The 23,148-nt window shown below is 36.9% G+C and overlaps 1 protein-coding gene across 3 annotated transcripts in view; it reads right to left on the bottom strand.

Annotated features, from left to right (window-relative positions):
* The window catches only part of CDK14 (cyclin dependent kinase 14), a 575,870-nt gene that overhangs the window by 480,105 nt on the left and 72,617 nt on the right, over positions 1 to 23,148 (bottom strand). Inside the window, exon 1 of one of the 3 annotated variants that reach the window (XM_057550065.1) lies at positions 14,056 to 14,145. The exons of the other annotated variants lie outside the window; for them this stretch is intronic. The gene's annotated coding sequence lies outside the window, so the exon portion shown is untranslated. Of the gene's footprint in view, positions 1 to 14,055; positions 14,146 to 23,148 lie in introns of those variants that run through there. 3 annotated transcript variants of the gene reach the window in all.

Genomic DNA, 23,148 nt, shown 5'->3' with positions numbered 1-23,148 from the left:
ATGAGAAGCCGGCACCCCTCAACAAAGAGTAGACCCCTTTCACTGAAACTAGAGAAAGCCCTTGCACAGCAGCGAAGACCCAACACAGCCATGCATAAATAAACAGATAAATAAATAATTTTATTTCTAAAAAAAAGGAAAGAAATTATAGGGAATATTGAAGAGAGATGATTAGCAAAGTAATCAAACCAAAAGTAATAAAATCAAAAAATTCCCAGAAGTCTCCAGATTCATCCCAGAACCAAATGTTATTATAAGTCTCTAGATTCAAAGAGCTCACCAAGTGTTCAGCAGAACAAATGAAACAAAAAGAGACCTATGATAAGGAAAATTACTATGAAATTGTACCATACCAGAAATAATAATATACAAAAGACTCCAAGAGCGTCCAAAGAAAAGAAAATGTAAAATACATATATACATATCTAATTAGCAATCACAATGGCAAAGAGTTTTGAAAGTAAAAATGGAATCTGGAAGACAATATAGAACAATGATTTTTAAATTCTATAGGAAAAAATTACTTTCAACGTAGAATTCTATTTCCGGCCAAACTATCATTTAAGTGTGAGAACATAAATAAAGGTAGCTTTAGCCATTTAAGGAACAAAAATTAGCGTCCGATATTCCTTTCCTTAGGAAACTAGTGATTGAATGTTCTATCAAACAAGAAAGCACAAGGCATGGAATCTTGATTCAGGCAATCCAACCTGACAGAGCACTGAAGGAAGTCCCAGAATAATGAATATTCTTCTGATCTAAGGGATAAGGCATCTAGCCTGGTGCAAGAAAAGTGGGAGTTATGAGACAGAGGTCCCCAAAAGCATTTAATCATTTAAAAGATTGCTGTCACGTCTGGCGGGAAAAAAGAAGGGTAGGGATTTAGAAAAGTAACCAAATGGGCAACAGAGTCTTAATTATTAACTCAAATTGAACCAAAGAGTTGTACAAGAATGGCAACATATCACAATCTACCATTGCACTGGATAGTAAATACTAATGTAGTCTTCATAATGAAAATATACACTAATTATTTAAATAAGAATGGTGATATAAGCTAAAAATACTTGAGAAACAACATAAAAAGAGTTGAATTTAATTGTCTACATAGATTAAGAACTAGTAGAGGAAGACAGGAAGCTACAGCTATATGGAATATACCTATACATGGAAAATAGGAAATTACTGTGTTTTTCACAGTCATCTAATATTTATTATATATGATTTCACACATTTTAATGCTCTGTGTACATGTGTTAGATTTTTTTTTTAAGTAATCCTTAAAACTAAGCGGATGAGAGGGAGGGGGAAATGGGAATTGTTGTTCAACAGATGAGTTTCTGTTTTGCAATTCGAAAAAGTTCTAGAGATCCGTTGCACAACAATATGAATAGAGATAACACAACTGGACTGTATACTTAAAAAAAGTTACAATGGTAAGTTTTATGTTATGTGTTTTTTACCACAATTTAAAAATAAAATTAAACTTAAAGATAAGTGCATGAAGACACATGAAAGAATGCTCAACATCATTAATCATTAGAGAAATGCAAATCAAAACTACAATGAGATATCATCTCACACCGGTCAGAATGGCCATCATCAAAAAATCTAGAAACAATAAATGCTGGAGAGGGTGTGGAGGAAAGGGAACACTCTTGCACTGTTGGTGGGAATGTAAATTGATACAGCCACTATGGAGAACAGTATGGAGGTTCCTTAAAAAACTACAAATAGAACTACCATACGACCCAGCAATCCCACTACTGGGCATATACCCTGAGAAAACCATAGGTCAAAAAGAGTCATGTACCAAAATGTTCATTGCAGCTCTATTTACAATAGCCAGGACATGGAAGCAACCTAAATGTCCATCGACAGATGAATGGATAAAGAAGATGTGGCACATATATACAATGGACTATTACTCAGCCATAAAAAGAAATGAAATGGAGGTATTTGTAATGAGGTGGATGGAGTTAGAGTCTGTCATACAGAGTGAAGTACGTCAGAAAGAGAAAAACAAATACAGTATGCTAACACATATATACGGAATCTAAGGGGAAAAAAAAAAAAAAAGGCCATGAAGAACCTAGTGGCAAGACGGGAATAAAGACACAGACCTACTAGAGAATGGACTTGAGGATATGGGGAGGGGGAGGGGTGAGATGTGACAGGGTAAGAGAGTGTCATGGACATATATACACTACCAAATGTAAAATAGATAACTAGTGGGAAGCAGCCGCATAGCACAGGGAGATCAGCTCGGTGCTTTGTGACCACCTAGAGGGGTGGGATGGGGAGGGTGGGAGGGAGGGAGATGCAAGAGGGAAGAGAAATGGGAACATATTGTATATGTATAACTGATTCACTTTGTTATAAAGCAGAAGCTAACACACTATTGTAAGGCAATTATACTTCAATAAAGATGTTTGAAAAAAATAAAAAATAAGTGCATGAGAAAATTAAGTCAAAGGAAAAGTATTTCACATTTTCTAGATGACAAATTTGACTAGGCTTTTCAGCAGCCATGATAAGTGACATGATTTAGTGTCCATAAAGATTTTTTAAATAAAGCCATAAAGCCATTATTTTCAAGAGAATTGTTAACTAAATCCTGATATAGGAAACAAAAAAAATTTGTGGCAAGGATTCCACCAAGATGATACTATATAATTAAAGAATCATACAAACGTAGCAATATGCTTCATTTACTTTAAAAGAATCTATTGAGAGTAAATAGATTTTTAATATATAATATCCATTTCAGAGAAATAAGAAGGTATTAAATGCTGAGTAACAGTTCCTGCAGACCCCCTCTATCCTTGGCCCCAGAGATGAGAATAGTCCTGGTGCCCAGCAGTCCTGGGGCAGGAGGCAGAGGGCAGGAAGGGCCCAGCACCTTCCCCAGCACAGGCTCCAGCAGGCAGAGTCTCATGCAGGCTCATCTGTGCATATCATTAGGCTACTGATGAGTTTAAGACTAAACTTGGCACACGAAAAGTTGTCGGAAGGAGTATCAATGTACAATGTGTCAAAGCAGAGGTTGAATGAAAGTCAATGTCTAAAACTTGAAACTCTCTTTAAAAGACTAATTTTCCTGAGTGGTTTATAAGCTAGTTGTGAATTAATATACGAACAGAATTCCAAAAATATTTGAACAATTGTGGCATCATTTTGGGATAAACACACGGCTATCCAGTGTAGATTATACTTGAAAGATAAGTCCGTGAAAGGTAAATATGCAGTGGAATGTTTGGGTATATTTGTCTAAAACCACACAAACAAAAACATACACTCTTGGCTTACAAAAAAGGAATTGTTGGAACAATGACATAAGGAAGCAAATCAGAAGAAATATGGCTTCCTAAATGTCTGCAATCAAGTGAAGCTTTAAATCTTTAAAATAATTCCAAATGTAAGTAAGATGCATATATTTCTCAAATTGGAGCACGCCGTATCACACTTTCCTTTACTTTTTAATACCTGTAAGTGTAACAACACATGTGCTATGGGATTATACACAGAAACCTGCACCTCTCCCATCAAACTCAACACATCTGACACTAAAATGCTGAGCCCCTGCCCCACAACAATCCTAAAACAGACTCCTCCAACAGTTTCCCAAAAGGCCCGTTAATAGCCATTCCATCGTTCAAGCTGTTCAGACCTACAGCTTTGATAATTCTAATTTGATATCCAAACTGTTAGCAAATCCTGTTGACTCTACGTCCAAAATCAAGACTCCAACCGTTTCTCAATATCTTCAGAGCAGCCACCCTAGTTGGATGGGGATGTGATCCACCATCATTTTAGCAGATTACTACAGGGGCCTCTCACCCAGGCTCCTGTTGCTCCCTACCGTCTTTTCTCAGAATAGCTCATGAAGTGATTCTTAAGCTAAATCACTTTACTCTGCTCAAAAACTTCCAATCGTTTTCCATTTCATTAAGAGTAAAAGTCAGTTTTACAGCGGCCTACAAGGCTCTATACAATGTTGCTTATCTTTCTGATCTCATTCCTACTACTCTCCCCTTCGTTCACGCTGTTCCACCCACAGCGACCTCCCTGCTGTTCCCTCTACCTGAAATACTCTTCCCCCATGTATCCACATGGCTCCGTCTCTCATGGCCTCCAAGTCTATGCTCAAAAGTCACATTTTCTGTTGAGGCCTTCTTCGACCATCCTAATTAAAATTACCACCTTTCCTATGTACTCCCTTGCTTTATTTCTCCCCATAGTACTTATGCCATCAGACAGACAACGTTTACCTATGGATTTATTATCTGCCTCCCTTCACAATTCAGTTCCATGATGGCAGGGATTTTTGTCTGCTTTGTGCACTGCTGTACCCTCCTTGTTCAGCACTGAGATAAACGTATACTGGATGTTCAATAAATATCTGTGAATGAAGTAATTTCTATCTGCAAATCACCAAATTGCATGTGAGTACATTTTAGAGGGTTTTTAAAATATTTTCAAGTAATTATTACCATGAATGAAAATAAAATAGAAAAATCACAATACAGAGTACACTGAGGACTTAAATCTGAGTTGAGCATCAAGAGAATCATGGTCACCTTTACAATCAAACTTACAGGTTTTTTCTGTTTTTGCTTTTATTTGTTTACTTTCTAAAGTAATCTTTGTCAAAATAAGCCCTTACAAGTGTAATTATGTTAATGCATCTTTTTGATGCTCTTAAAATACGTAAATGTAAAAATAATTATTTACAACTGAATGGAAAATTCTATACAGTTGCCATTATCGATTTTTTAATTCCACATTAATTTCATTTGAAAATAATGTATGTGATTGCTCCTAAAATGACACACAGCTGAAGGATTCTTTCTTCTGTAGCTAGAGAATGCCATCTGGCTCAATGTGAGAGAAACCACACTATTATACTGAATATTGCTATAAGTACAGTATTTAGTGTTTCTAAAAGAATTTCCTTCTAAGATGAAATAAATTACATTGTGGTATTTTATTTAATAAACACTTTCTAAATAACAACTACATAGATATATAGCAAAAGAAGTTAATAATAATATTAATACTAACAATATTAGGTAGTTCTAAGCATTTTACATGAATTGCCATTCTTAATCTGTACAACAATCCTCTGAGGTAGGTAGGTACTATTGTTATTCCCATTTTATAGATGAGGAAACGAGAGCACTGAAAAAATAAGCTACTTAATTGGAATCCTTATAGAGCTAGAATTCAAATTGGAGCACACCATATCCGGAGCCAGGGAGTTCGGCTCCAGAGCCCACAGACTTAACTGTTACAGCATCTGCCTCTTCTAAGACAGCAAATACCAAGCAAACCCACCTTGCATGCCCTTCAGAGCATTAAAAATAGGCTGAGATCTACCTTAGAGGGTTTGTAGTCTAAAGATGTGGGCCTTCAATTTTGGTGACACATCACTTTATCAAAAAGTAAGATGCTCAGAACAAATGATCAGGTTCTTCTAATGCAGTTTCATATGTATCCATAAAAAAGTACATTAACTTCAGAAATTTTAAATAAAAACCAAAACTGTAGGTTCAAGCATCAAGAGAGCAGTTATACTACATAATCTCCTATGTCAATCATGAATTCTAAAATTCTATAAAACTTTTCTTAAAGAAGACTAAAAGTTTCTCTTCTTATTGGAGCATCAAAAACTGACTTCCAAGTGATCTGCAATTTATTAGCAACTTTCAAATTCTTCCATCCATTCAGCAAACAATGATTAAGTGCCTAGAACCTACCTAGGAAGGAATCTGAAAATAGGTAAGACATACTTTATGTCTTCAAAGTAACTGAAGAAAATACCATAGATTTTCAAATATTTTGAGATAAGACGCATTTCATGTCTTCAAAGTAATTGAAGCAAATTCTGTAGATTTTCAAAAATTCCCTAAGTTATGGAAACCAAGTTTCTGAACACTGAATACACAAAAGCAGTCTGTCCCCAACAACCATGAACTTGCTATGCTTTCCCAAGGCAACTAAATGACTCTGGGTTAACAGTTCTCCCTCAGGGCCAGAATGCGAAGATCTGAATGGTAAAAATGCCTTCAGTCTGTCTCCTCAAAGGAGACCAGGGACTCAGAGACCACAGGCCACTTAATTAAACATTTTTATTTTAATTCCTGTGTACCCTCTTACTGTAATCCCTTTCCTCCATTCTGTCATTTCTTGCTTAACCTAAACAGCTTCTCTACCCACGCCCAGCCTCCCTAAACACCCCTTCAGGCCATATATAAAACAATAAATGATCCTGATGACAACAGATAAAAATAAAGGTAGTGTTTAATCTGTACCAATACCAAAATTTTTAAAAATCATAAAGTTGAGATTAAATTAGTCATTAAAACCAGCACCATCATCTTCTATGGTTCCCCAAAGTATCCACAGGTCCCTTTTAAGAACTCCACAAGTCTCTTGCTAGCTTTTCAAGCACATTTAGGCATACTTGCTTCTCCTAGAGTGCCAGAATTCAACATGATTATATAAATGACTCCAATATTCATGTTAGTGTGAACAAAGAAAAACAAAGAGCGTTGCTCACCACCCAGTTCTAGAAGGGTGAAGTTGTAACCCACTGCAGCTGCCCACTGGCAGTGCACCCTGAGAGGAATTCAGGACGAGAGGATGAGGCATCCTGTGCTTTGGATAAACAGGCCCCATAAATAGTTAGATGTAGATCTCAGGAAGAATTGCAATGACCCCCAGATTCTTGCGTCTGCCCATACATAGAAAAGCACTAACATCGTTAACTTGAGATATCTGTTCTTTATGATTAGCAGCAATTTTTTTTACCAAGATGTATGCCCAGTCATTTTGGTGGGTGGGACAGAGGAAAGGAAAGAGGGAACGAGAGAGGGGGAAAAAAAAAGGGAAGGACTCTGCAAATTCACTATGGCATACAGGTTGATATAATAATATAATCACATTGTAAATATTGTTCTACATTGTTCTAAATATTGTTCCTACACATGAATGCTATTCTAAACTGTCTGTGAAGTCACCACTGACTCCACCAATGCAGATATTTATGCCTGCAGTCTCAGAAATCCCGTGTTAGGACACTCTTCCACTAGGTCACTATGTATGACATTTTTTACTACATGATAATAATACATTTTCAATATATCATGTTTACTTGCAATATATTGTATTCTCCAGTTTACTTCTGCAATAATCTGTTAGCAGTGGGTTTTTTATTAATGCTGTTATTATCATTGCCATGAGTTATTCACTTGGTGCTTTAACACACGCAATTGTTACGCCATTTCCATGTGCTATATAAACAATGAAAAACAAATTTTTTATAAAACAAATTATTAAACAGATTTTAATTAAGTAATTTAACAGTAGTGACATATAGGGAAGGCTAATTATGACATAAGTGAAAAAGATTAAGTCTTCAGGTTGTTAGGTTTTTTTAATATGATCACAAGAGACATGCTATTTCCACTTATATGTCTATTTCTTATTTATTTTCTTAGGTATCATTACTGACTTCCATTAGAAATCTGTATTCACTGGTCTATTACTGATCCCAGGTGTCAAAACCAGATATTGGATGTCCACAGGAAATGTGTGAAGCAGCAATTGTGTTCAGTTCATTTTAGATTCAGGAAAGCGCCATAGGAATGTGTTATACATGTGTATTCTGACTGTTCTGTGATTATCACAATCCAACCTGGATTTCTTGAACTTCCTTCCTAATACCTCCCTTGCAGCCTAAGCTTTTCAACTTTATACTTTGTTATTCTAATATTGTTGGTATTGATTCAGGTGACACTGAGAAAAAAGAAATCATAATTCGAAGTCATATTTCTCCATTGTTAAATCTGGTGACTTAAATCAAGTATTAATCGGCTGTGTTTTCTGTCCTTCAGCAGTTATTGCTGTAAGCTGCAGCAACTGTTCCTATTTGTTTTAGATGATCAGAAAAAGACCCCACCATTTCACAATTTTATTTATCAGAGTATCTCATAAACTGCTTTTTTAAAGCAAGTTAAGTTTCTTTGTGACTAATAATGTCTTTCTCTTTCAAATTCCTTTGGAATAAGTTAATTAAATTTTAAAGGTAAAATGTTATGCTTAAATAACTGCCTAAATCCTTCTTTGGGGTTAGGAGTGGAGAGCTGTTACCCAAAGTACCACAGGTAAAAAACCTGCCTGGCAATCAAGACACTCCAAAAATCTAGTACATGGCTTCCCCATCTCCCCATCCCATTACACATTTAGTTGTTAATATGCATCTAAATAGATCCATTCTTGCTCTGATACACCATTATTCCTTCTACTTTCAGTATCATCACCTCTAACTTTTCCCTTTGTCCAAAAAGCCCCCCTTTTCCACCTTCTACCCAAATCCTGCTCAACCTTCAGAACCCAATTTAAATCCCATCTCCTAAGTAAAGCCTTTTTTTTTTCCTCACAGTTCTTGGTTTAATTAGCCTCCCTCAACCCCAAAATTCACTATCCCACAGCTTCTTCTTACCCAGCCTGTCTTTGAAACCCTTAACAATGGATGAGGGACTTCCCTGGTGGAGCAATGGTTAAGAATCCGCCTGCCAATGCAGGGGACAAGGGTTGAAGCCCTGGTCCAGGATGATCCCACATGCCGCGGAGCAACTAAGCCCGTGTGCCACAACTACCGAGCCTGCGCTCTAGAGCCCGCAAGCCACAACAACTGAACCCGTGTGCCACAACTACTGAAGCCCGGGTGCCTAGAGCCTGTGCTCTGCAACAAGAGAAGCCACCGCAATGAGAAGCCCACACACAGCAACAAAGACCCAAAGCAGCCAAAAATAAATAAATAAAGTAAGTTAAAAAAAAAAATGGGTGAGTAACATAACAGACCCATGTTGAAGATGATTTCTTTGGTCTAAAGGAAAAAAAAAAGGAACACATTTCACTACTCTAGCCATCCCTTAAATCTTCCTATTTCTCATGTTTACATGGGGTTTGCATTTGCAGCCCACCCAGATCATGGATTGAGAAATACTGAAATCCATTTTTGGATAAATGATCCCTTCTGCCCTGATGTGGATGGTTTGATTCAGTTGCAAGTTAACGTTTCTAAATTGCGCAAGTCACAGCTGCTGCTTTGAAAAAAAAAAAAATTCATTCACAATTAGATCATGCATTCACTCGTGAGAGGCAATCATGAGGAATGGATTTTTAAGTCAGTCTTCCTCCCTTGTCTTTAGTTCACGAACAGTTTGGTATCTGGTTAGAGTTTTTCATTTTCTCTTCTTCATACAACATAATGCAACTGCATTACTCACTTAAAATTCACTTTAAGCATGACAGAATGTTTAACACATGGAAGATTTTAATTGGAGACAAAATAATATTCCGCTGACTTTCTCAACAAATCTCTGTCTCAGGATTGATGGCTTTAGGAGCAATCTGAATTTATCATCTTTTCCACATCTTACTTTTAGAAAACAATAACAAATAATTTTATATCATCTTATGCACTCCATATAATAATTTTTGGTTAATCCATTTAGTTGATAAGATTTACCGGTACTCATGAAGGGAGATGAGATACAAACAAAGGAACAAAACAGAGTCCTTCTCTTTTAATAAGATGTTGCCTTCAGCTTTTAACTAGGTCATTCTGGAGAGCACACTTGCTTACAGACCATCTCTTCCAAAAGCTTCTCGAAGAAATAAACAAAGCCAAATTATATAATTCATTTTTCACAAGTTAAATCTCCAAATTCATTCACATTAAGAGATGGCTGACATTTTGATCAGTAAGTCAAAGACAACTGAAAATGGTAATGATCCAGGACACCTTTTCCCTGAATTAAACTGCTTTGCAGAAAGGTTCTTTGAAATCTTACCTAACTGGAAAGAGAAGGCAAAAGATTTATATAGGAGTAAGTGACTAAATATTTGGAAATTACCAAAAATCAACTGAAAGAAACTACTGGGAACAATAAGAAAATGCAGAGAAACCTGTCAAAAACTAAAAATCCTAATAACAGCAGTTAACATTTGTTGAGAACTACCATGTGCAAATTCCTTTTAAATATCATCTCATTTAAACTTTAAACAATTCTTATTAAGCAGTTACAACTATTAAAGATGACAAAGTTGGAGCAAGTAACCCAAAGACACACACTATGCTCTACTGTTTATTAAAATTCATATGTAGACTAAAACAGCTTTCAATATTAAACCAGACAAAAAAGATAATTGAGTAAAAAGTACAATCAAAATATCAAGAAAAGGAAGCATAGACTATCAGGGAGTAAATATTAATAAGAAATCCATACTACCTACTTGAGGAAAACTAGAAAATACAAATAAGAAACAGAGAAGAAAACAAATAATTGGAAAGATAACTTAGTTTTGAACAGAAAGATTTCAATATTTTTAATTCTTCCTAAGGTAATTTCCAAATTCATTGCCACACTAATCAAAATCTCAGTAGGAAATGTTTTCTATTTTGAAAAAAATATTCTAATGTTCACTGGAAGACTAAATGTATGATAAATGTGTTATCATGCTTCAGTAATTAAAAGAGTGGTACTCACACAGGTAGAGAAAGACAAATCAATGTAATATCATCACCAAGATATAGGCCCGAGTATATATTAAAAATTAATTTATGAAAATGGTGGCACTTCAAAGCAGGGGGAAAAAAATGGATTATTCAATAAATGCTACTAAGGCAACTGAAAAGCAGTCTGAAAGAAAGGAAAAGATGGGCTCCCTCCTCAAACCTCATACTAAAATAAATTTCAAATAATTAAAAAATATAAATGTAAAAAATGAAACTATCAGAAGAAAATAAGAGTGAATATTTTTCTCATATAGTATAGGGAAAACTTTTATAAACATGATCCCAACACCAGAAACCATAATAGGAATGATAGATATGATTCCCTGAAAATGAAAAAAAATTTGTACATAAAAAACATTATATAGGACTTCCCTGGTGGCGCAGTGGTTAAGAATCCTCCTGCCAATGCAGGGGACACGGGTTCGAGCCCTGGTCTGGGAAGATCCCACATGCCGCGGAGCAACTAAGCCCGTGTGCCACAACTACTGAGCCTGTGCTCTAGAGCCCACGAGTCACAACTACTGAAGCCCACGCACCTAGGGCCCGTGCTCTGCAACAAGAGGAACCACTGCAATGAGAAGCCCGCGCACGCAACAAAGAGTAGCCCCGCTCGCCGCAACTAGAGAAAGCCCGCGTGCAGCAACAAAGACCCAACACAGCCAAAAATAAATAAATAAAAAATAAATTTCAAAACAAAACTAAACTACACTAAGAAAACATTATATATATTTGAAGGCAAGATGACAAATTGGAAAAAATTATTCTCTATACAAACACGGAAAGCAAAGATTGCTGTCCCTAGAAAAACAATTAGCTCTTAAAATAATAAGAAAAAGTACTACCCCAATGGAAAAATTGGCAAAGGTTAGGAACAGACTAGTCACACACACATACACACACGTAGAAGCAAATGACCAATAAGCAGTTGAAAATAAGTTCAACCTCAGTAGAAATCAAGGTAATACAAATAAAAACTAAATATTTTCATCACATCAAAGAAAAAGAAGATCCAGAAATTGCAATGGTATGAGGCTCCCATACAATTAACTTGGTACAATCTTTCTGGAGAACAATTTGGGTATTTCCGTTAAAATATAATTTCACGTTGACTTAAAAATTTTATTCTGAGAGATGAAACATATATAAACATATATGGATGCATATTACAGCCTTGATTTTAATAGCAAGAAAAGCAAAAAGAATCTAACTGTCCATGATCAGGGAATTAGCTAAATAAATCATGATGCATCACAACTGTGATTTTAAAATGAAGTATTTATTGGCTTTAAAAAATATGCTTGGCATTTTTGACAAAAACGCAGATCTCTAGCTATTATATACAATGAAAGTTACGCCCAAACAAGTAGGTGGGAGGATAATGGAGTAAAAAAGAAAAAAACAGAAGCAGAATTTAATGGATTTGAAAGGAAAAAGAAAAACAAAATACAAGAAACACTCAGTACTAAACTTTGGGGAGGAAAGGTAGAAATAATAGATTAAATGGAGGAGACTGCAAGAATATAAATTGCCAGAATTAATCCAAGAGACGTAAAAAAGTTGGTATATAAGAAATTGTAAAGTCATCAAATATCTATCTTCCTAAAGGATACTTTGGGGGCAAGTGCTATTGAATCTTCATGGAACAGATAATCCCTTAGTCACTACCAGAGCCCTCATATCCAAACATGACAAAAGTAATGCAAAATTTTTTAAATTAATTAATTTATTTATTTATGGCTGCGTGGGGTCTTCTCATTGCGGCGGCTTCTCTTGTTGTGGAGCACAGGCTCTAGGCGCATGGCCTTCAGTAGCTGTGGCTCGAAGGCTCTAGAGCGCAGGCTTAGTAGTTTTGGCACACGGGTTTAGTTGCTCCACAGCATGTGGGATCTTCCCAGACTGGGGCTCGAACCCGTGTCTCCTGCATTGGCAGGGGGATTCTTAACCACTGCGCCACCAGGGAAGCCCAGTAATGCAAATTTTTAAAACTCTACACCAATCTCATTTATGAATATAATACAAAATTCCTAAAAACACTGGCAAATCAAATTAAGGTGAAATAGGATGTACTTTACGGCTGTCCAACATTAGGTAATACATCAAAATAATATATTACACTAACAGGCCAAATCAGAAAAATCATAGGGCATCCAGAAGTGTGAAAAAAGCCTTTGGAAACTTTCAAGATAGTCCTGCTACTTCAAAAAATAATCAGTCAACTAGTAATAAAAAGAAACTTATTTAACATGATGAAAAGACTTATAAGAAAACAATAGCAAACATCCTACTTAAAGATGACAGCAGAACAAAGTTTAGTTGTGGGAACACTAGTTCCTTAGGAAAATTTTTAGAAGTTAAGGGTGGAGTAGGGAGAAATTTTATGGTCAAGGTCATTTTAAAAACTTGAGATTTAATTCTAAAAAGTTTCTCAGAAACTTTAATATGCTCATGTGCACAGTACATTATAAATTTTAAAAAGCAGGTATAGGACATAGATAATCTCATTTGTGTTACAGGACAGAGATGACCTCATTGGGTATATGTGTGTACGATTGGAATCTGAAATTAAACAGACTGTGTACTAGATAGACAGGTCTTAAAGAATCATAAACACAGTATGGTGGTTTTAAAATATGTCCCCCAATTCTTTGACATGCTTCCCTTCAAACAGTGGATCCTAATTCCACTCCCCTTCAGTGTGGACCACACCAGAAAACAATGAAGCTGGTTGCTTATATGGGGGTTGAGGGGTAGGAATAGAATGGAAAGGATGCTGGAGGGGGTGGAACTTTTCTGAGTGTACCTTTTTGTGTAGTTTTGACTTTGGGAAGCACGTTAATGTTACTGACGTTTGAAAAATAAAATTAACAAGGATGAGGAGGGAGGAGTAAAACTGAAAGCAAACCAGAACAAATCAACCCTAAGTGTATTTGAAATGAATAATATAAGCACACTACAAACATCAAAAAAGATGGAAGAAGAGGAGGAGAAGGAGGAAGATTTATATAATTTATGATCACGGAATTCTTGGTTGGAGGGAGGGAAGCGGCAGAGAACTGTAAACAACCTTAAACTCTTTTATTAGGAGTGATTTGTAAGGTTATGGCAAAACAATTCTGAAACTATTTCAGATACATTACAGATTTTAGCAAATTAGTAAGTACACTGAAGTCATTAGGAGCTAGGGTTCTCACCATGGAAGAAGAGAGATACAAATAGGAAATGGGAGAAGACAAAGAAAAACTCCATGGGGATGGATTAGAATTGGGATTTGGTATGGACTCAGGATTTCTATATGTATGCTTGAAGAGGCTCCCATTGCTGATTCAGACAATTTGAGCACCAAAATAATTTTTAAAATAGGAATGAATTATGAACCATTGACAAAAAAATGGAAATCTATGAGTTCACACCAATAATAAATGGATAAAGAAATAAAAGAGAAAAATAAAAGAAGGGTTCTTGCTTACATGAGAAGGTGAAGTACGGATGGGTCAGTATCGGGGAAAAATCATCGTTTTGCAGCCTCCACAGTAAAGGATGATCCATGAATGCTAAATCTAGGGGGGAATATTTTGATAAGGAGAAAGGTATTTATATAGAACTAAAATGTCTTCCTACATATTGCCTATTAGTAGGAAGGGGAAAAGACAGTATACAGAAATCAGCTAACACCTTGACTGGATGATCAAAATTAACATCCAAAGTAAGGTGCAGATGGATATCACATGCCTCCAGGTGTGAGACCCTGAGGACACACCAGTTATGAAATATTCCAGCAGGGAACAGAACATGTAACCTGAATGTAAACAAGAAGAAACATCACAGACATAATGTGAGGGATATTCCATTGGGGGGAAAGAAACGCCTATTATTAAAAATGTCATTGTCATAAAATATAGAAGTTGAAGAACTGTTCCAGATTAAAGGAGACTAAAAAGACATGACAACTAAATGCAATGTGTGATTCTAGGCTTGGTTTTGCACTGGTGGGGAAAAAGGCCATATGAAGATGTTACTGGATCAACTGACAAAATCAGAAAACAGACCGTAGATTAGATAAAAACTATTATATCAATGTTAAATATGCTAAGTTGATAACTGCACTGGGGTGATGTAAGAGAATATCTTTATTCTTAGGAAATATACACTATCTTATATGTATCTTACTCTCAAATAGTTCAGAAAGAGAGAGAGAGAGAGTGTGTGTGTGTGTGAGAGAGAGAGAGTGATTGTTGTGTGTATCTATATTTATCTACCCATCTATTTATAGATAGATAGGCGGACAGACAGGCAGGAGAAATAACAAAGCAAATGGTAAAGGCTATTTAAATATTCTTTGTACTATTCTTACAACTTTTCTATAAATTTAAATTATTTCCAAATAAAAAGTTTTAAAATGTATTGTCTTGCTTCTACACATACAAGAAAAGCCTTCTTTTAGATATTTATACATTCTCCCTACAGGTTTTATATATTTTTTTAGGTTATTGCTGTTTTCTAGATATTTTCTCACTAGATAGTGAAAATGTAAACTTCAGTATTTGGGGGCTCTATATGAATTATTAAAAACAACAAATGAATGAGGCTTAAATACGAACTCAGGGCATAAAAAGATAGAGGTATATTAATGTGAAGCAATAATCCACCACTAGTGGATGCCGCTACTAAAGGGACAAAGCAAAAATGTTATTTAAAGTAGCAGTTCACCCAGAAAAAAAAGTATAATATACGCTTAAACATTTTACCTAACTTAATTCTTATAAATACACATTCACCCAAGTATTTTTCGAAATAGAGTGAAGTAATTTTCTTTGAAGAAGATCCAGAATTCAGTCTTTTTTCCCCCACATTACCCATAACCATATAGCATCATCTACAAATTCCAGTATTGAGTTTCACAAGGGGAAGATTTAAAGACACTTGGGCAAAAGTCTTCTAAATTGGTACATTCTTTAGAGCTGTCTCTCCCACACCAGAGTCAACAGGGGGAGAAAAGTTTAGAACATGCCTGTGTCATATCTTTCCAATGTGTTTAACTTACTTTTCATAAAACAACCACACTCTATCTTTATGCACTTATATTTTACCAGTTTATTGTTACTCCTTTATATTGTATTATTACAAACACAAGTATGATTAGCAAAAATATGCAGCTCGACCAATAAAAGCAGAGGGCATGGGCATCCTAGAGGGTAGCTGAGCACTGCCAGTCAGAACGTTCTCAGAAGCAACAGACAGTATCTATCTATTGGTCCCACGCTACTAGGTAGAGTTCGGTTATGAGACTGTCTGGTAAATATCCAACTGGACTCACCTCTACCAGGTAATTAAAATACTCCTCTCAAACAAGTGAACTAAGCACTTCATAAATAGCTCTTAGTTTGTCAGAAATGTACAGGGATTAAAGTGACATTTGATCAAGTTTATAGACAAGTGGGTTCAATTTAAGACCCTCCCTGTTTTCTTTATAGACCAGCAATATGAGAGAGCAGAAATGTCTGGTGCTAGATAACATACAATAGTTTGAAATTCATACCCCAACTAGCCAAGTCTTAAAGTAGTTCATTAAAAATAAATATACAAATCAAAAATGAATAACAAGAACATAGAACAAGAGGAGAGTTAAAACTCTGACCTTGATACTGTCTTACAAAACAAATCCAAGCATCCATACTTTCGACATGTATACTACTTCCAAATGCAGGCATTTATCTCTTTGCAGAATCCATAAAAGAGGCTTTAATTTTCCAACAGGGTTTTCAGAAAACGTGTTACTTGCATACATGGTCATATTCTAAGGCATACCCAAGCATGGCTGAAATCTGGTTAGCCCTACAAAGTTTCAAACCTTTAAAAATAAGTTATTTAGTCTTCTAATTTGGGATCACAATTGTGTCTCCATTAGAAATGTGTCAATAAAATAATGATCACTGTCAGAGTAACTGGAGCTAACTTCTATCACACCCACCTCTTCTCCATCTTCAAGGACCCAAAGGAACAAAAGTGTCCAAACGCTCCAGCAGCTGATCTGAAACACTACATATTATGCATATCTGATATGTGATGACAACAAGACATGCAACTTAATGCACTGCCTTGTTATGAAGAGCCGACAGACAGAATTTGATTAATTTACCCAAGATTTCCATATAACAGGGTCTCCGAGAGCAAAACAAATAGAAACTCATTTTGTGTGACCCCAAGCCTCATCTGGCTGCTTCTATACTGTGATTTTAAATGTATTATTCTTGCTATATTTTATTTCTCCAACCAATGAAAAACTGGTGCTCTTCTGTCCACATTATTTCATGCATGGAGAATTTTAATTATATTAAATAATACTTGACAACCTAAGATAACATCGAAATAAACTATTTTTAAATCAGACATCAGAAAATATATCTAGGACTTCCCTGAAGGTGCAATGGTTAAGAATCCACCTGCTAGTTCAGGGGACATGGGTTCGAGCCCTGGTCCAGAAAGATCCCACATGCCGCGGAGCAACTAAGCCGGTACGCCACAACTACTGAGCCTGTACTCTAGAGCCCGCGAGCCACAACTACTGAGCCTGCGTGCCACAGCTACTGAAGCCCACACACCTAGAGCCTGTGCTCCACAACAAGAGAAGCCACTGCAGTGAGAAGCCCACACACCGCAACGAAGAGTAGCACCGCAACGAAGAGTAGCCCCTGCTCGCCGCAACCAGAGAAAGCCCGTGCACAGCAACAAAGACCCAACGCAGCCAAAAATAAAATAAATAAATAAATAAATTTTAAAAAGAAAATATATCTAACAATACAACAAAATTCCAGTTCACCTCAAAGAGGTTGTCATAAAATCCACAGCTGATATAAACTGGTGTCCTTCTAATGTCATTAGTTGAGCTAATATTTCACAATATAAAGTCAGATGCTATGAGATTCCTATCTTAATATAGACACTCTATTTAGTCCTCAAATTTCTCTCTCTATATGTACGTATATGTAGTGTATTTGTGTACATACACACAAATATATATATAATATACATAAACAAATATGTATACAAATATATATAAACTAAACATATAAATAAAAATTATATTTTATATATATTTATATATATATAAAAGGGGAATACTAATGCTATAAACCCCTCATACTGAATTACACAGAATCATTTTTAATCACATCTAAAGCACTAGGAGAAAAATAATGAAGATAATGGCCTCTGAGAGTCACCACACATTTCTGAGTTGTAGACATCCGTCCTCACTCTGAGGCAGCCTCTTTAATAGCCTGCGGTGACTATGAATCTATATGACAAAAGATCATTTTAAAGAGTCATTCTTAAAAATGAGAGCTTCACAGCTGCATAATAGCACAGGGAAATCAGCTTTGTGACCACCTAGAGGGGTGGGATAGGGAGGGTCGGAGGGAGACGCAAGAGGAAGGGGATATGGGGATATATGTATATGTATAGCTGATTCACTTTGTTATAAAGCAGAAACTAACACACCATTGTAAAGCAATTATACTCCAATAAAGATGTTAAAAAAAAGAGAACTTCAATGATTTATAAAGCAAATCATATAACAGTTGCACTATGCCAACAAAAATGGGTTGACTTGTTAAAAAAAATAATAATAAAATAAAATATTTTTTAAAAACAACCTACCTTCTCTCATCCAGTAAAACTACTGGGGTCACTTAAGAGTATTTCTTGCATATCCACAATATACAGAGTATTTTAAGAGGTTAAAAAAATTAAATCAGTTGGATTTCTCACCATTCTTTGCAACATTACCTATAATTCTCTTTTAAAAGAAACTGCTTTGGATGAAGGTAGTAGTCAAAAGATACAAACTTCCAGTTAGAAGACTTAAAAAAAGTACTAGGGATGTAATGCAGGGGACACAGGTTCGAGCCCTGGTCCACGAAGATCCCACATGCTGCAGAGCAACTAAGCCCATGCACCACAACTACTGAGACTGTGCTCTAGAGCCCGCGAGCCACAACTACTGAGCCCGCATGCCACAATTACTGAAGCTCACGAGCCACAACTACTGAAGCCCGCACGCCTACAGCCCGTGCTCCACAACAAGAGAAGCCACCACAGTGAGAAACCCACACACTGCAACGAAGAGTAACCCCTGCTCGCCGCAACTAGAGAAAGCCCATATGCAGCAACAAAGACCCAACGCAGTCAAAAGTAAATAAATAAATAAATAAATTTATTTTTTAAAAAAAAGTAAATCTTAAGAGTTCTCATCACAAGGAAAAAACTTTTTTCTATTTCTTTAATTCTGTATCTATGTGAGATAATGGACATTCACTAAACTTACTGTGATAATCATTTCATGATGTATGTAAGTCAAATCATTACGCTGTACACCTTAAACTTACACTGTGCTATATCTCAATTATATCTCAATAAAACTGGAAGAGAAAAAAAAGACAGAAACTGCTTTGGGGACTGGTGTTTCTAGAGATCCTTGTAAGAAGTAAATGATTAACAATTTGACAGGGCTTCCCTGGTGGTACAGTGGTTAGGAATCTGCCTGCTAATGCAGGGGACACGGGTTCAAGCCCTGGTCCGGGAAGATCCCACATGCCGCAGGGCAACTAAGCCCGTGCGCCACAACTACCGAGCCTGCACTCTAGAGCCCGCGAGCCACAACTACTGAGCCTGCGTGCCACAACTACTGAAGCCCGCACACCTAGAGCCCGTGCTCAACAACAAGAGAAGCCACCGCAGTGAGAAGCCCGTGCACCACAACAAAGAGTAGCCCCTGCTCACCGCAACTAGAGAAAGCCTGTGTGCAGCAACGAAGACCCAATGCGGCCAAAATAAATAAATAAAATAAATTTATTAAAAAAAAAATGGACAAAATACACATTTATTCAGTTTGGAATAACTTCCATTACAGGTTTTTTAAAGAGACAATATATTACCTACCCTAATAAGTCATTAGTTTTATTATACAAAAAGAAGTACTTTGAGTAAATTATCAGAAAAATTTATCTAAAGTAACAAGCTTTAAAATGTTATGTCTAAATACGTAACTGAAATTATTTTGTTAATTCAAGTTGCTATCAGTTAATACATTTTAAGCTGATGACACAAAATATCTCTGAGCTACATTTCTTAAGAACTGTTCCCAGGCTTCCCTCGTGGCGCAGTAGTTGAGAATTCGCCTGCCAATGCAGGGGACACGGGTTCGAGCCCTGGTCCGGGAGGATCCCACATGCCGTGGAGCAACTAAGCCCGTGCGCCATAACTACTGAGCCTGCGCTCTGGAGCCTGTGAGCCACAACTACTGAGCCCGCATGCTGCAACTACTGAAGCCCACATGCCTAGAGCCCGTGCTCTCAACAAGAGAAGCCCACGCACTGCAACGAAGACCCAATGCAGACAAAAATAAATAAATAAATAAATTCATTAAAAAAAAAGAACTGTTCTCAACTCTCCTTCAACTCCACATAATACAATTCCTTTGGAGATAATTTAGATGGATAATTATTCTCTTGCTCTTTTTATTTCAAATAAAGAAATCTGTGAGCTCCTTCGTAAGCCACTGATAAGGCTGTGTTTTGTATCCCCAGCACCTGGCACTTAATAGGTAATATCCAGTATATGTCTGATGAATGAATGAATGAATGGATTGATGTACAATGAACCAATGATAATTTCTTCATTTATATAAAGATGCTCTTTATATAAATGCAATCCTCTGCTCTTGTGCAACCCTTCATCATTAAATCTCATACCTTTTAAAAGGGACAAAAGTAAATGTACACACTGTGGGCTCCTCAGAACATATCTGAATAACAAGTTATCCTCAAATGGAAGAGGTTAAAAAAACGACATTAAAAAGAGAAATTCATCCCACCCTCCAGTTCATTTCAGTAAACAATGTTGATATACGATGAATATGCATGATCACCACTCTGAAGGCATCCATAGTCCAGTGGAGGAGACATAAACATAAACAAATAATAATACTGATACATGCATGTGGTCACTGTACCCTCGGTTCCTGCTACGCCTCCTCTCCCCTAAAGCTTTGGGTCAGGTTAATCCATTCATGTAGCGCAATTGGCGTGACTTTGAAGGGTCTCGGCAACCGACACCCTGCTTTCAGCCCAAGCATTGGCCAAAAATGCCAGGCAAACCACCTCCACTCTCTCCTGTCTGCTATCCTTCTACTCAGCCTTGCTGAACCCACCAAGAGCCTGTCCTCCAACACTGTGGCTTCGCTTGATATTCTGAACGTAAGTGGCTTCCCTTAAAGCCCCTGCGTTATTGGCTTCTAACAGCACTGTTCTCCAACAAGGGCTGCAACTTTCCTCCACTTCACTCTTATAATCAGCTAATAACAGAAGACCAGAAGCTGTGCTCTTAATCATTCAAACTAAATGAATGTTTACACTCATTGCTGATTCACAGCCTTTCTGGCCCAACTGTTGGTTCTGCCAAAGAGGCGCCTCCGTGGTCCAGCTGCTTGCCAGCCACACAGCTGGCACCACTGGGCATCTTCCTAACCCATTCCCCTGACAGCCTAAAACAAACACGCCCTGGAGTGGGGCACTAATGCATCAACCACAGAGACCTGACATTTCTAACACTCGCCCCCATCTCCCCTTTCAATAAACAAAGTGATAAACTCCTCCTATTCACATGAAGAAAGGACAGCTTCCAAGCCGTTCTTACATTATGTATTCTTCCCCCATCACCTCGAAAATGCCAAGTGATTTGATGTTTTCCTCCTTAGTTAATATATGGAGGAGACCTCAGTAAAATGACTACCGGGTTAGATTCTGGAACCAAAACCATGATTTTATAAACCTTGCTCTATTTTCTTTAAATAAGCAGATAACAAACAGCCAACAACACAATAAGACAGTGTGAAAATGACTACAGGACTTGAACAACATAATTTGTCTGGAAAAAAAGTATAAAGTTAGTCTGAAATTGACTGTTACAAGCATCTTGAGTTTCACAGTAAGTTTTATAGGAACCCATAAATTTAGAGGGAAATTGGCAGGTAGGTGAATGACAGGAAATTATATTTCAGGGATCATTATTTGCAATTCTGACTGTTTAAACAAGATTGCAAACCACAGAGTTCACCACCTTAGAGCACAATACTCTCTTAGTGGGTATTCATAATGTCAAATGGATACAGAAAGGTCTTTTCTTATTTGCTTCCAAAAGAAACAGTGATGCTACCAAATGTAAAATAGATAGCTAGTGGGAAGCAGCCGCATAGCACAGGGAGATCAGCTCGGTGCTTTGTGACCACCTAGAGGGGTGGGATGGGGAGGGTGGGAGGGAGGGAGATGCAAGAGGGAAGAGAAATGGGAACATATTGTATATGTATAACTGATTCACTTTGTTATAAAGCAGATGTTAACACACTATTGAAGGCAAATATACTTCAATAAAGATGTTTAAAAAAAAAAAAAAAAAAAGAAACAGTGATGTACCAAATTTAGAAGTACATCCTAAAATGTCTGCTAAAATTTCAAAATGGTCTATGTCGAAGTAAATAGAAAAGAAATTGTAAACTTGTACCTGTACACACCATTACGTCTCTTCATTCTTCAGTTAGAAATTCTGAGCACATAAAAAACTTGATATATAACTGAATAAAAATTAGAAAGTATGGCAAGTCTAATTTCCTTGCTTTTATTTGTGGCCCTGCCCTTTCCTACCCAAAGAACTTTGAAAGCATCCAGGCCTGGTCCTGGAGCTGCAGGTGCTAACCATGACCCCTCCCTCCCTCTACCCAGGCTCTTCTCCCTCCATGCTCCTTCAAAGACACCAGGGCCTTTGCACTAGCTGCTCCCTCTGCCAGCACCTTCCCCTGACATCCCTACTGCTCCTTCATGGCCTTCTGGCCATTTTTCTAAAGTCAGTGTCTCAGGGACACCCTCCCTGACCACTCCATCAAAAAGGTAAGCAGCCTCCCCAACCTCCTACCTCCCTTCCATGTTTTATTTTTTCTTCTCAGCAATTATTAATACCTAACATTCCACATAGATTGTATATTTTGATTACTATGGCTCCTCCACTAAAATGTAAGCTCTATGAGGGCAGGGATTTGTGCCTGATTTGCTCACTATTCTATTTCCAATGCCTAATGAGTGACAGGCATATAGCAAGTGCTCAACAGATATTTCTTGAATAAATGAACAAATCTGCATAAAGATTGTTCTTAGACTGGTCTACCAGTTTGCCTTCTAGACAAGCTGTAAAGTTTGCTAACTCCACTTCACAGGACCTTTGCCTAGCCCAAAGTTCTTGATATTTAGCCTCACCACTCACTCCTTCCTCTTCCAGTTTTCTTCTTCTTTCGTGCAGTCATTGTTTTAGGTCTTATTGAAAATGAACTTTCACTGTAAGCAACCTGAAATTGTTGGTGAAAGAAAGCGGGAGGTAAAGAAATCAATAAATAGAAGAAAGATCATGGTTGGCATGGAAGGTTTTCTCTCTCTTTGTGCCTTTTTGCAATTTTTGAATCATTTTATAAAAGCTCACCAAGAGGTGGCTGATACTTAACTGATGTAGAAAACAGC

This window comes from Balaenoptera acutorostrata, chromosome 7, assembly GCF_949987535.1.
Source record: "Balaenoptera acutorostrata chromosome 7, mBalAcu1.1, whole genome shotgun sequence".
Classification (NCBI taxonomy): domain Eukaryota; kingdom Metazoa; phylum Chordata; class Mammalia; order Artiodactyla; family Balaenopteridae; genus Balaenoptera; species Balaenoptera acutorostrata.
The sequence above is the reverse complement of the archived record's forward strand: the minus strand, read 5'-3'. Positions and strand labels throughout refer to the sequence as shown.